Source organism: Cygnus atratus, chromosome 5, assembly GCF_013377495.2.
Source record: "Cygnus atratus isolate AKBS03 ecotype Queensland, Australia chromosome 5, CAtr_DNAZoo_HiC_assembly, whole genome shotgun sequence".
NCBI lineage: Eukaryota > Metazoa > Chordata > Aves > Anseriformes > Anatidae > Cygnus > Cygnus atratus.
Window position 1 is genome coordinate 53,774,628 of NC_066366.1, and position 12,017 is coordinate 53,786,644.

The 12,017-nt window shown below is 38.0% G+C and overlaps 1 long non-coding RNA gene across 27 annotated transcripts in view; it reads right to left on the bottom strand.

The window, feature by feature from the left end:
* Positions 1 to 5,875: 5,875 nt before the first annotated feature.
* Positions 5,876 to 12,017, bottom strand: part of LOC118250285 (uncharacterized) — a 223,119-nt gene continuing 216,977 nt past the window's right edge. For 10 of the 27 annotated variants that reach the window (XR_007708278.1, XR_007708277.1, XR_007708309.1 and 7 more), the window contains one exon: positions 5,880 to 8,822. This is a non-coding gene — a long non-coding RNA (uncharacterized LOC118250285). Of the gene's footprint in view, positions 8,823 to 12,017 lie in introns of all 27 variants that reach the window. The other 17 variants (XR_007708308.1, XR_007708290.1, XR_007708305.1 and 14 more) reach the window with 5 other exon arrangements.

Consider the following 12,017-nt stretch of genomic DNA (forward strand, 5'->3'; position numbering starts at 1 on the left):
CACTGACTTGACGATGCCATGTAGAAGAGCCCATAGTGGAGCAGGTGGACGTGGCTTGAAGGAGGCTGCAGCCCATGAAGAGACCCTTCAGGAGCAGATTCCAGGCCAGAGCTGCAGTCTGTGGGGAACCCATGTTGGAGCATTTTACTCCTGACGGAGGGACTCCATGCTATAGACCTATACGGGAGCAGTTCTTGGAGAGCTGCAGCCAGTACGAAGCTCACGCAGTCTGGGAAGGACGGCAGCCTGTGGGAGGGACCCACACTGGAACAGGGGCAGAGAGTGACCATGAAGAAGAAGCAGAGAGACAACGTTGTGGACTGACCACAGCCCGTTCCCCATTCCGCTGCACCACTAGGGGTGAGGTGTTTTGCTATTAGTTTCTCGCTGATCTACTCTGTGAGCAACAAGGAATAAATTACATTAATCTCCCTTATGAGTTGTTTTTCCCTCTGATGGTAATTGGTGAGTGATCTCCCTGTCCTTATCTCAACTCCTGAGCTTTTTTAATCATATTTTCTCCCCCTGTTCCTTTGAGGAGGGGGAATGAGAGAAGTACAGTGGTGGTGCTGAGCTGCCCATAGGTGTTAAAGCACCTCGACAAGCTAGAGGAAATCACAGAATCACTGAATATCCTGAGTTGGAAGGGTCACACAAGGATCATCAAGTTCAACTCCTGGCTTCCCACAGGACCACCCAAAAGAACAGACACTGTGTCTGAGGGCGGTATCCAAATGCTTCTTGAACTCCAGCAGGTCCGGTGCTGTGACTACTTTCCTGGGGAGCCTGTCCCAGTGCCCGACCACCCTCTGGGTGGAGAACCGTTTTCTAGCACCCAGCCTTACCCTCACCTGTCCCAGCTCCATGCTATTCCCTTGGGTCCGGTTGCTGTCCCCAGAGAGCAGAGCTCAGCACCTGCCCCTCTGCTCCCCTCGCAAGGGAGCTGCAGGCCTCATGAGGCCTCCCCTCAGCCTTCAGTCCTCTCAGATTCAGAGGACTCATGGGAAGGCCCTGCCAGGAGCAAGGTACAAGGCATGAATATGAGGCTGAAAAGTACAAGGGACAATCCCACAAAACCATGGAAGGCAGTGAAAGAAATGAAGCTCAGGTCATCTGCAGTGAAACTTTTTTCTCTGCAGAGAAGGATGGCAGATGTTAGCAACTTTAGAGAAGTGGCTGAAAAAAAGGAGCCTGTATTGAACTTTAAGATACTTTTGCAAAGAGAAGCCTTGCAGGGTAACTTCTGTGCAACTAGGGAACTAATTTTCTGAGATACATTATGATTGCTTAGGGAAGCGTCTAACAAAAATATGAATGGAGGTATGTGGGACAAACTGATGTAATTTCTTCATTTGACTTCAATATACAGGGAAATCACATAAAGAAGGCAGGGGAAATGGATGAAAACCTATGGGATTATAGAAGATTTCCAACAGAAAGAAATCATTCATATAATGAGAATGACAGCCAGGTATGTACTGCAACAAAAGTATGTAGTGTGTTTTGGGAACTATGTATAAGAATTTTTAAAAAGTAAAAATAAAACACTTTGGACAACAAAATGGAGCTTTGGGAATAGCATGGGGTGAGAAACTGGTTATTATAGAATAAAACAGTGGGCTAACATTAGTGAGTACAGAAGATGCACTGTTCAGTAAACATTTGATCAAACTGGTAAAAACAGTTGCTAGCATTTTACGTTAATGATGTGGCTTTCTGCACAAAAATGAGTGAAACAGAATCCTTTCAGATCTAAATCATGCAAAGGAAGGAGGGAATAGTCCTATTTGAGAAGACCTTAATTTCCAAGATTGAGATTGGAGAGCAAACACAACTTTCTGCCAGGTGCAGTAAAAAGAACAATTTCAAGAGGCTCTAGAGAAACAAACCTACTGCCAATATGCCCATAAGAAACATATGCTGTACAGTTATCCATGCACATGCAATTTCTAAAGGGAGCTGAACATACCTTGCAGAAGGATACACAAATCTAAGCCAGTCAAAAACACTATGTAAGTATGGTACGTGGCTTCTGAGAAAGCATTTGGACTGATTAATTAAGTGTTTTTAGGAACAGGATGGCATTTAGTAAGATGAAACACAAAAGTTGTGTGTGTAGAGACTATGGCAGTTCTGTCCCTGTAAGGGCCACATCCATCCGTGGAGTGTTTCAAGAATGGATAAAGTCCTGATTAACCTGGACTGAAATTATTGTTGACGCTGCTTTAAACAGAGTTTGGGCTACAGGTCCCAAGATCTCTTTCAACCTGAATTATCCTCCTACATAACAAGAAGCCAATTCAACCATTGGTAGCGCATCATGTGTGCTCTTTGGAAACCCAAAAGGCAGGAATGACAGTAATGTTAATTTTTTGTAAATCATTCATCATTCATGAAAACATCATAAAACCTAAAATACTGAAAAGAAGTAAAAAATCAGAAACACAAGAACTCAGTAAACATTCCAAAGAGTCCAACCATTGAATCAGAAGGTCAATTTCTATCTACATTTGCTTAAAATCTCATTCAATTATTATTTTTTTTTAATATATTTAACACAGAGAAAAACATTAGATATTAGGATCCTGCAATCAGGAAAAGAGATTTGCAAGATCAGACCACAGATAAACCAGGATAGATTCAACTCTTCTCTTATTACGGTAAATTTGGACTAATGCAAACAGAAGGAAAAGAATGTCTTTAGTGCACAACCTCATTAAAACACGTTAATGATGTTATTCTTTAAAATGCTTTCATTTGTCTTTCAGGTGATTTTTTTAAGAGATGTCATTTAGCAGGTATCATAAGAAAAAAGAGAAATATCACAGATGCTGTAAGCAACATGCGATGCTTAAGCTACATGTTGAGCAAGAATATACGCAAGCTGGATGAAAACTAGTACCTCTACTTTGTGGATTCCACCACTGGTTTGACTGGCAGATACATACCCTGCTTGCATGCAGAAGCAAGAGTTTATGATTTATTCAGATTACAAAAGCATTTGAATCAGCATGAAATCAAGTAAAATTTCTTAAACACTATAGGCATTCTGAAAGGCAAGATGGGTATATAACTTATAATAGATTATCTCCATGATGATGTCTTGTTATAATGTCTTACCCCCGCTTAAAATTTAGTAGAAGTTTTGAGTTTCCTGATTATCCTGTAGTAAGTGAAATATGATGAACTGATAAACTTAAAACTCTGGGATTTATTTATATAGGCAGAAAACATTGTAGTAATTATAAGCATATGTCCAATGTAGTGATCTTTGCTCAGAATAAAGAGAAAGAACGTAAGGAAAGGAAAAGGGAGAGGAGAGTGGAGGGGAGTGGAGGGGAGTGGAGGTGAGAGGAGGGAGAGGAGGGGAGAGGAGAGGAGGGGAGGGGAGGGGAGGGGAGCGGAGCGGAGCGGAGCGGAGCGGAGAGGAGAGGAGAGGAGAGGAGAGGAGAGGAGGAGGCGGGGCAAGGGCAAGGAGAAGGGCAAGGGCAATCAAGCCTGGCATGTTAACATATGGAAAAATAGGCAGAAAATTCATAAAGCATACTCTATTGACAGTAATGATAATGAGTATTAAAAAAATAAATTAAAAAAAAAAAGAAAATTACATAACATTTTCACTGTTTTATTGGTTGAAGAAGGAGACTGAAAACTTTTTTTTTTTTTTCTTTTTTTCCACCGCCTGTTGAAAGTCAAAATTAACTGGAATCTGGACTGAAGTTCTAAGCAGAAAAATAGAAAAGTACAGAGGTCAAAATATTTACCCACTGGTCATACTCTGTCCCTCTCTGATATTTTGAAGGCATATCTGAAAAGGAAGTGGGAGCTTTTTGGAGCTGACTCATTTCTGGTTTAAGATGGTCAGTCGGTGATGTCAGTGACTGGCCGTGCTGCTCCATGTCAGGTACCTACCATCATGTCAATGAAGCAAGCTGAAGTAACATCTGGACTTATAAAAGTAATATATTTTACCTCACAATGCTTTACTCTTACCAAATCAAAATGTGCTGGGAGGAAACATAGCCCTTTGAAGTCCACAGGAGTTTTTGCCATGACTCTCAGTGGAACCAGGCTTTTACGCTTTCTCTTTCCCCAGTTTCTTTTTCCTTTGTTACAGTGTCACACTTTTCAGATCTGCCACTGTGCTTCATATCATCACTCTCACTGTTATGATGAATATGCAGCAGCATCTGCAGGACACTGCAGTGATACTACAAAGAAACTCTAGCCTCTCCATGAAGGAGCTTACAAGGACTTTCTACGTGTCCCGTCCCTAGCTAAGATTGTATATAATTCTTACCTTCCACAACAAATGTTCCAACACAGCAAAAACAAGAAAAAAGAAGCTGCTATGCTTAGTGGTATACTCAGTTGCATACCATACAGTATTAATATAGCTGGGAGGCAGGGAGTGTGTTGCTTTAAAATTAAACTATTAACCTTGCATTGGCAGGGATATCAACAACTTGTCAGGGAAGAGATGAGGGAAAACTGGAGATGAAAAAAAGAAAAAAAGAATCCAATGTGGAATAAGAAGGACAGGAATTAAATCTTAAGCCTTATTTTTAATAAATTTCACTTGATATATATGTATGACATGGACAAAGACTGGTGTTTCTGCTGAAATTTGGTCTGTCAGGAAATGCCCAATTAGTACACAGAAAGATCCTTCAGTAGGAATGTCTTGTTTGCAGTAAATAAGATGTCACGGTCATGATAGCATCCTGTTTTTCTTTCCACTTTTTGACCTGATTCATGATGACAACAACAAAACAATAATTTGAGAATTGTCATAAATTGGGAAATGTGGATTCTTGCCCAACTTTAATGAACAAATTTCTCTGTCATTATTGCCAAAATTAACAACTTTCATAATTAGGAAGTCTGTTGTATAATTTGCTGTTGAGAGTATCTGGCATCCTATCTCTACTGAAATGGGAAGAAACAAATTTCCCTCTACAGTATATGATATGGACAAGAACTGACTGATATAAGACAGGTGACTGCAAGAGTTTCAAGCATGGCTACTATAACCACAGGGAAAGTCTTGTGACTTTGTCAAAGCTCACATATTTCAAATCACTGGCAAGTTTTTAAGTTTATTGAGATATCCGAGCAACCTGGCTGGACTGCAGAGAGCTGGACTCTGTCTCTTAGTGAAGAATGTTTCCAGTAACTGAAAGTACATAGATTTTTTTTTATTTCGATTAGAAAATTATTTATTCCCATCCCTAACTGCCCCATTGGTTTTCTATGACGACAACCTTGTATCAGCACAGTAGTTCCCCTAGTTGTTAATTCTGCAGTATGACCCAGGAAGATGTTACTCATAATTTCCCTAAACTCTGGACTCACAAAAAGCAGCTTCTGGTTGGGCCATTTGCAGCTCATTAAACCTGTACCTGGTTTTAGTCAATTTATTTAGGAGCTTTGAGGAGAAGATTAGTATAGAACTACATCATTAAACTTCCATTTCTCAGAAGGTTTCTTTCCTTTTCCAATTGTTTGTGTGGATCTTGACTGCTTTTAATAATAATCTAAAATTTACTAATTGCCTAGTCAGTTATTTCCTTCTACTGTTTCCCCAAGATTACAGTGTGGCTAGGGCTTTTCTGTTTGTTTGCTTGCTTTTTCCTTGTGCCTTAATCCATGTCACAGACATGAGAGAAAGAACAGACTTCCTAGGTCACTATCCTGTACTAGTCTGTTGAAGGCTACCACATAATCCATTTCAGAAAGAGATCAAGCCCTGCCTTGTCACCAATTAGTTTTTTCTTATATTTATGCTGTTCCAGAGCTTCACTCCTCTGATGGTGAGACAATTCTTTTGTAATTTCAAATCTAAGTTTATAACGCAGGTTGTTGGGTTTTTTGTTTTATTTTGTTTATTTTTTACTTTTTTTTTTCTAACATTTTTAGTTGAAATTGTTTCTTTTCCCATGCTTGTATTTACTCACTCCCCTGTACGCACAAGAAAGCAACCTCTCTTATAAAACGGGACTTTTATTCCTCCAAGCACCCCTAATAATCCTTTTCTTCTTAGTTCTTTCCCTTTTTCAGGAACAAAGCTCTCCAGAATTGAACACAGCACTCAAACTACGGTTTACACAGATGTTTTGTCAATGACTTTGGTTCTTCTCTAACTTATTGCAAACTCCCTATGCACCACTGTACATTTGCCTTCTTATTAACTGTTTTGCATTGACAGCACGTAGTCCACTTGTACTGTACAAATGTTGCTAGGTCTTTCTCAACAACATTTCTAACTGTTAAGCTCCTGGTTGCTACCAGATATTATTATTACTGTTTCTTTAGGCTATTTGGTTTCATCCCATCTCTGCAGGTCCTTAAGGTCCTCTTACTCTTTAATGTGATACTGTGCCACATTAGTGATAGCTCAGCTTCAGATTATTAGGATATATATATATTTTTAACATATACCTAATATTTGTCCACATAGAGCATCCAAATGGACACCTTTAAAAAAGATCAAACTGTTGTCAGTTTAACTGCATCTGTGACTCCTGCCTCTTTAATCCTTAACTTTTCACATGTAACTTCTGTGGCCTCTCTGTAAACCAGCTTCTTAACTGCCTTATAATTCCTGCACGGATGCTTAAACACAAGGTAGGATAGAGAAGATGCAGATAAACTAAATCTGGTAGATAATACAATAAAATATTAGGTTACTTTAGCATTGGGTAAACTTAAAGTTCCATTTTCTATATTTTTCTATTTGTTACCATCTCTTTCAAGACCAAAGCCAAATCAAAACAGTGAATCTTCTTAGGCTGACAAGCCCATTGATGCCAGTACGACACTTTTGGAAACTAAATTCATCTGAAGCTGTACTGTGCCACTGAAATGTAATGGACCATTCAGAACTTAAGCCCCTTTACATCTGCAAAGTGTAGGTATACAATTAGGTACTTCACAGGGGAAGATGGTGACAGATACTGAAGTAAAAAATTGAAAGCAAAAAAACTCTGCTTGGCTGCTGGATAATCCTGTAAGTAACTCAAGTTAAACACCAATTCAATAACATGCCAGAGAAGATTTTGAAGCTGCAAATATAATTCATGACACCCTGTTCCCAAGAGAGACCTGTCAGCATTTCAATGCAAAGGCTAATGGTGCCTTGTATCAGCTCTCTGGTGGAACGAACCAGAACTTCTTTTCTATTCAGTTTCATCTCCTTATATTTTTAACATAAAACTTTCATAGGTAGCATAATGCCATCATTAATTTCAATACTTAATTTCAAAATACATCTTACATGGAGCTTTTTGTTGTGTTTGTTGTTGTTTTTATTGTTTGTTGTTTTTGGGGGGGTGGTTAGGGTATGGCTAATGTGAGTTTTCCTCCATTGTACATGTTATGTTGCTAAGTGACATTTGGCAATGAATATTACATGTTGCTCCTGTTTCTCTGAGCCAGCAGCATTTTGTTACTACATTCCAGATGTCAGGGTAGTGAGATGTCATCCCTACAAGGATCTGCATTTGAACTGGAAGAGAATGAATGACTGGCAGTGTCTTCAACAGCTTTCTTGGTATCAAAACTGTGATATATTATTAGTTATAAAACTCATTTTTTTGGCAGCTTCTGAATAGAATTTGTCAAAGCCTTTAAGATGTTTTATATGTTTTGAATAATGGAACCAATTCAAATCTACTTTTAAAAGACACATATTTTCTGAAATAAACAAAAAGAGAATCTTCTCTGTCCTGTTTTTTAAACTTCCTCTTTTCTGTATGAAAAAAAAATAAAATAAAATTAGAAATTCATAAAAGACATACACACACTGCCACACAAACAATGTATTGAAGAAGGCTTATATTTCATAACCATACGCTGAAAATAACTAAGTAGGTAGATATTTTGGTCTGTCAAATGTTATATATTATAACTATCTCATACTGTGAATATTGCTCCTTATCCAGATACAAAGTATTCCATTTTTCCAGCTCTTAAGTGGCTTGGGCCATGTAGTATATCTTGTGCAATTAATAACTTTTTTAATATATTAAAAAAAAATAAATAAACATGCCTAAAGCCCTGAGATCCAGTGTGTATGCTGTGATTTTAAAAATACTTTTGTCCAACATCATGACATAAAAAGTAAATCAAATAGATGTACTTTTACATTGATCTTTTTTTGCATTACAGCTATGGAACTACCACAGAACCTGAATAAAAACAGCCAAGTAAAACCTGAATAAAAGCAGACCAAGTGATGAAAGTGTTACTCAAGAATCTTGAGTCCTTGGTCATATCCTCATACAGGAAGAGAAAAGAATTTCAAAAAAATGCCATCCTGCATATACTTGGAATAGGTCACTTCAACCTGCTGACTCCCTCTGTTATGCACTGGCAATACAGTCTCCTTGCTCTTCAAGTCTTCATGAATACTGTTCTTCAGTCTTTCACGGGAGGTGCAGCTTCCCTTAGGCTTTCTCATGCTGTCTTCCCAGTGCAGATATTTCATTATTTAATGCCTGTGCCATCCACAGGCATGTTACAGGTGTCAAACCTTCAGGTGAACTTTAGGTTTGATGCTAGAGTCAGGACAATCAGACAAGTCCCCATGAAGTTTTCAGGACTTCAAAATCCAAAATGTGTGCTTAGCTTGGCACCCAAAGAGCAGGTCTTGTGAAGTTCATCTTATAGATCATGGGCATGAAGTTAATTATATGAATATGTCACTTTTGCCAGATTCTGGCCCCTTTGCTGTAAACTAGCTGAGAATACATAACTGGGTGGAAACGGCTTCATGCCAAATGCATCAGGGAGTCTTCTTTTGCTTTGTGTTCCATCTAGATCTGTAACAGATGACAAACATATCCATATCTCTTTGATCACTACAAAAACAATTGCATTTGTTTAAAATCTATTACTGGGCAATAAAAAAGTATTTTAAATGTACTCAGTCCAAAATCTTATCAGGAGGGAAAGTGGAATGAACCATTTACTTCATGCTCTTGTGCTATAAAAAGTATTGTTTCTGGAGAGAAACTGTGCTTAAGAGAGCAAGAAGGTACATAAATTGACCAATTTAGCAGCACTGGTCAGGTTAGGGATGCAATAAGAAATTCTTACTTTCCTGATTTAGTAAGAGATTAAATGTTCTGTTTTCCTGGAAAAGCAACAACATAATTAAGTGAAGAGAATACAAATTAATGGTTTAAGAAAAGAAAGGGAAGAAAAAGGATTTATTTTTCAAACTGAGCAACTGTGCTTGCAAACCAAATTACTTTTTTAATATATTTTTTTAATTTTTATTTTATTTAAATAAGTACTTTTAAGGGATTGATATCGTGTAGCTCACTATAGAGAACCTGTCATAATTTGTCCAGGTGTTACGATGTAAAGGGTCAGGCTGTGAGATGTTGGCAACAGCTGTAAGCTTACTTTTCTAACAAACCACAGTGAAAGTCACTAGTCAATGTCTTCTCCTTCTTCTTGTGCACAGATGTGAAAATCCTGGAGCCTCTTGTGAAAAGCCTGATTCCTTTTCTCTAGCTGTGGAGGTTCTCACTTTCTGCTAACTAAACTCAACAGTTTAGTTACTGGCATCAGCCAAAAAGGTGGCCTAATTCTGAAAGCTGACAATTCCTAAGGAAATCTGGAATAACTTCTTTCCCCAGTTGCAGGCAAGATTGGTCCCTAGTTCACCTTGGTGGAGAATGGGCTTTGTTTCCTTGGATTCTTCTATTTTAGGGGCAAGTTTCTTTTGACATTTTGTCAAAATTTTTACTTTCCAACTTCATAATTGTAGCCCACAATACAAATAAGAGCATATCTTGGCCAACCTCTTTGAAAGATTTTGTTCTGTTTTATGGATTACCTTTACACTGCAGTGAAGCAAACCATTACATATGTGTAAATGCCTGTAGGCAATGAATAAAGTGGTAATATTAGCCTATAACTGAATTGGGTTGCTGATTTCTCTCCAGGTTGCTGTTTTTACAAAGAAAAAAATTAGGTCCAAACCCTGACCCCGCTGGGGGTCAACTCCTCATTACCATGAAGACCATAGAGCTAATAGAGTTCTGATTGTACTGTGGGAATTAGATGGGAGAAGTACACTATGGATGTCCAATAGAGAAACTTCATATATTGTATTTATCAAGGCTTCGATCTGTTAAGATCCCAAAGAGGAAACTGTAGTCAACTGGAAAATAACCTAAAAGTAGACTAAGGTGACCTACACATAGACAAAACTTAATTTATTCAGGCTTTGCAACCATCTGGAAGTCACAAAAGAGACTTTGCATCAATCTATAAGAACTGTATTAACTTAAACTCTGGCTAATGTGTTTTCTAGGTATGAGAATTATACTATATACTATATACTACATTATACTATATTTGAATTTTATTAATGTTATTTAAATAACCACTGGAAGAAAGTGCTTATAGCTTGTAACTACTGTAAATATTGTTGCATTGTAAACAAATGCCCCGTTCCTCAATAGAGATCAAGTGGGGACCATATGAGTCAATGCAATAATAATACCTCCACCAAAAAGTAGATGGTCATTATTTTTAGAATTCAACTTTTCCATCCCTTGAGAACCTTATTCCTACATCCTAAATCAAAATCACCAAACACATCCCAACAGTTTATTCTTTAAATATACCCTTCATTCCTTCAATACTGACAAAAAGAACATTGCTTCAAAGCTGAGCCAAAAACCAAAACAGTACATATTCCAAAAGTGAAGTGAGGGAAATAGATTCTTGTTCAGGAATTTGTCCAAGTAGAATTGAGTGCAGTACAGCTGCAACATAATAAAAAGCAATGCTGGAATCCATGGCTAGCCTTTCCTCTGTGTTACTGTCAATGCCAGAGTTCTTAACTCTTCACAGACTTGGAAAATGTAGCACAATGGTCAACTAACCATTAAACCCTAGAATACTATGTAAGGGGCTATGTAAAACCCATGTAAAGCTCTACCCACCCCTTCCCCCCCCACCCCCCCCCCAAAAAAAAAAAAATCCAGATAGCATCAATAGGTTGAATAAACGACAATAACTCAACCAAATTCAAAAGAAAGAGGGTCAAAGAGAGGGGAGATAGTCAAATAGAGATGTAGGCATCAATTTGGTTTGAGTTTACAATTCTGGAAGGTAATTGCTTGGCATGTTTGGCCATCGTGCATGTCACCACAGAAAATGAAATAGGATAGTGCTTTCTCACCATGGGACTTCTTAATTTATTCCCCACTTGGTGAAAATTACTTTGGATCGGTTTACTCTGTAATGGTGGTTATGTTCCAAGGCATTTTGAAAAAGTGAAAAACAAAGGAGTAAAGAAAATAGATTTCAGTTGGAATGGCACGTTGGGTTGTTTGTTCTGTCCTTTGATTGTGGCTATTTAGTTAAGGCATCAGCTCCTTTGGTCTGCTTTTCTGTAGCGTGCACTTCTTGTGGAAAACTATGTCAAATAAGTGAATGTTTTTCTTTGATCAAAAAAGTGAGGAAATATGTGGCCATTCTGATTTATTCTGAGGCTAAGTTCCCCAGCACAAATGTTGATCAAACCCCGTCCATCACTGTCATAACTCCCAAAGATAATTTAGAACCCTGGTACAAGGTTGTTGGGAGGAAAACCTGTTGATTCAATTAGTTGAATCGGTCTTAGAATGAATTTAATCTGAGGGCTTGTGATATTCTAAATTCCATTTATAAGATACTTGCTGGCATCTATACTGACCTTTAGGTATAATTTCAATGTTCTGGTTTTGACAGATATAATTTTTTGGTAATTATTTACCACAAAGACACGTGAATGAGAGAACATCATCATTAGGACTAAATGATAGAAGTATTTAAACAAAATTTTCTGATGAAAAAGAAACGAGATGTTTTTACTACAACTCAGCTCAGGTACTGCACATAGTTCTGTCATAGACAAGATGCTGTGGAAACATATAGAACACTTTCAAGTCTAGTGTGTACATAGTCTTTACATGGACTATTTCTGTGGCTGGCTTTCAGCAGTCTTCAACTAA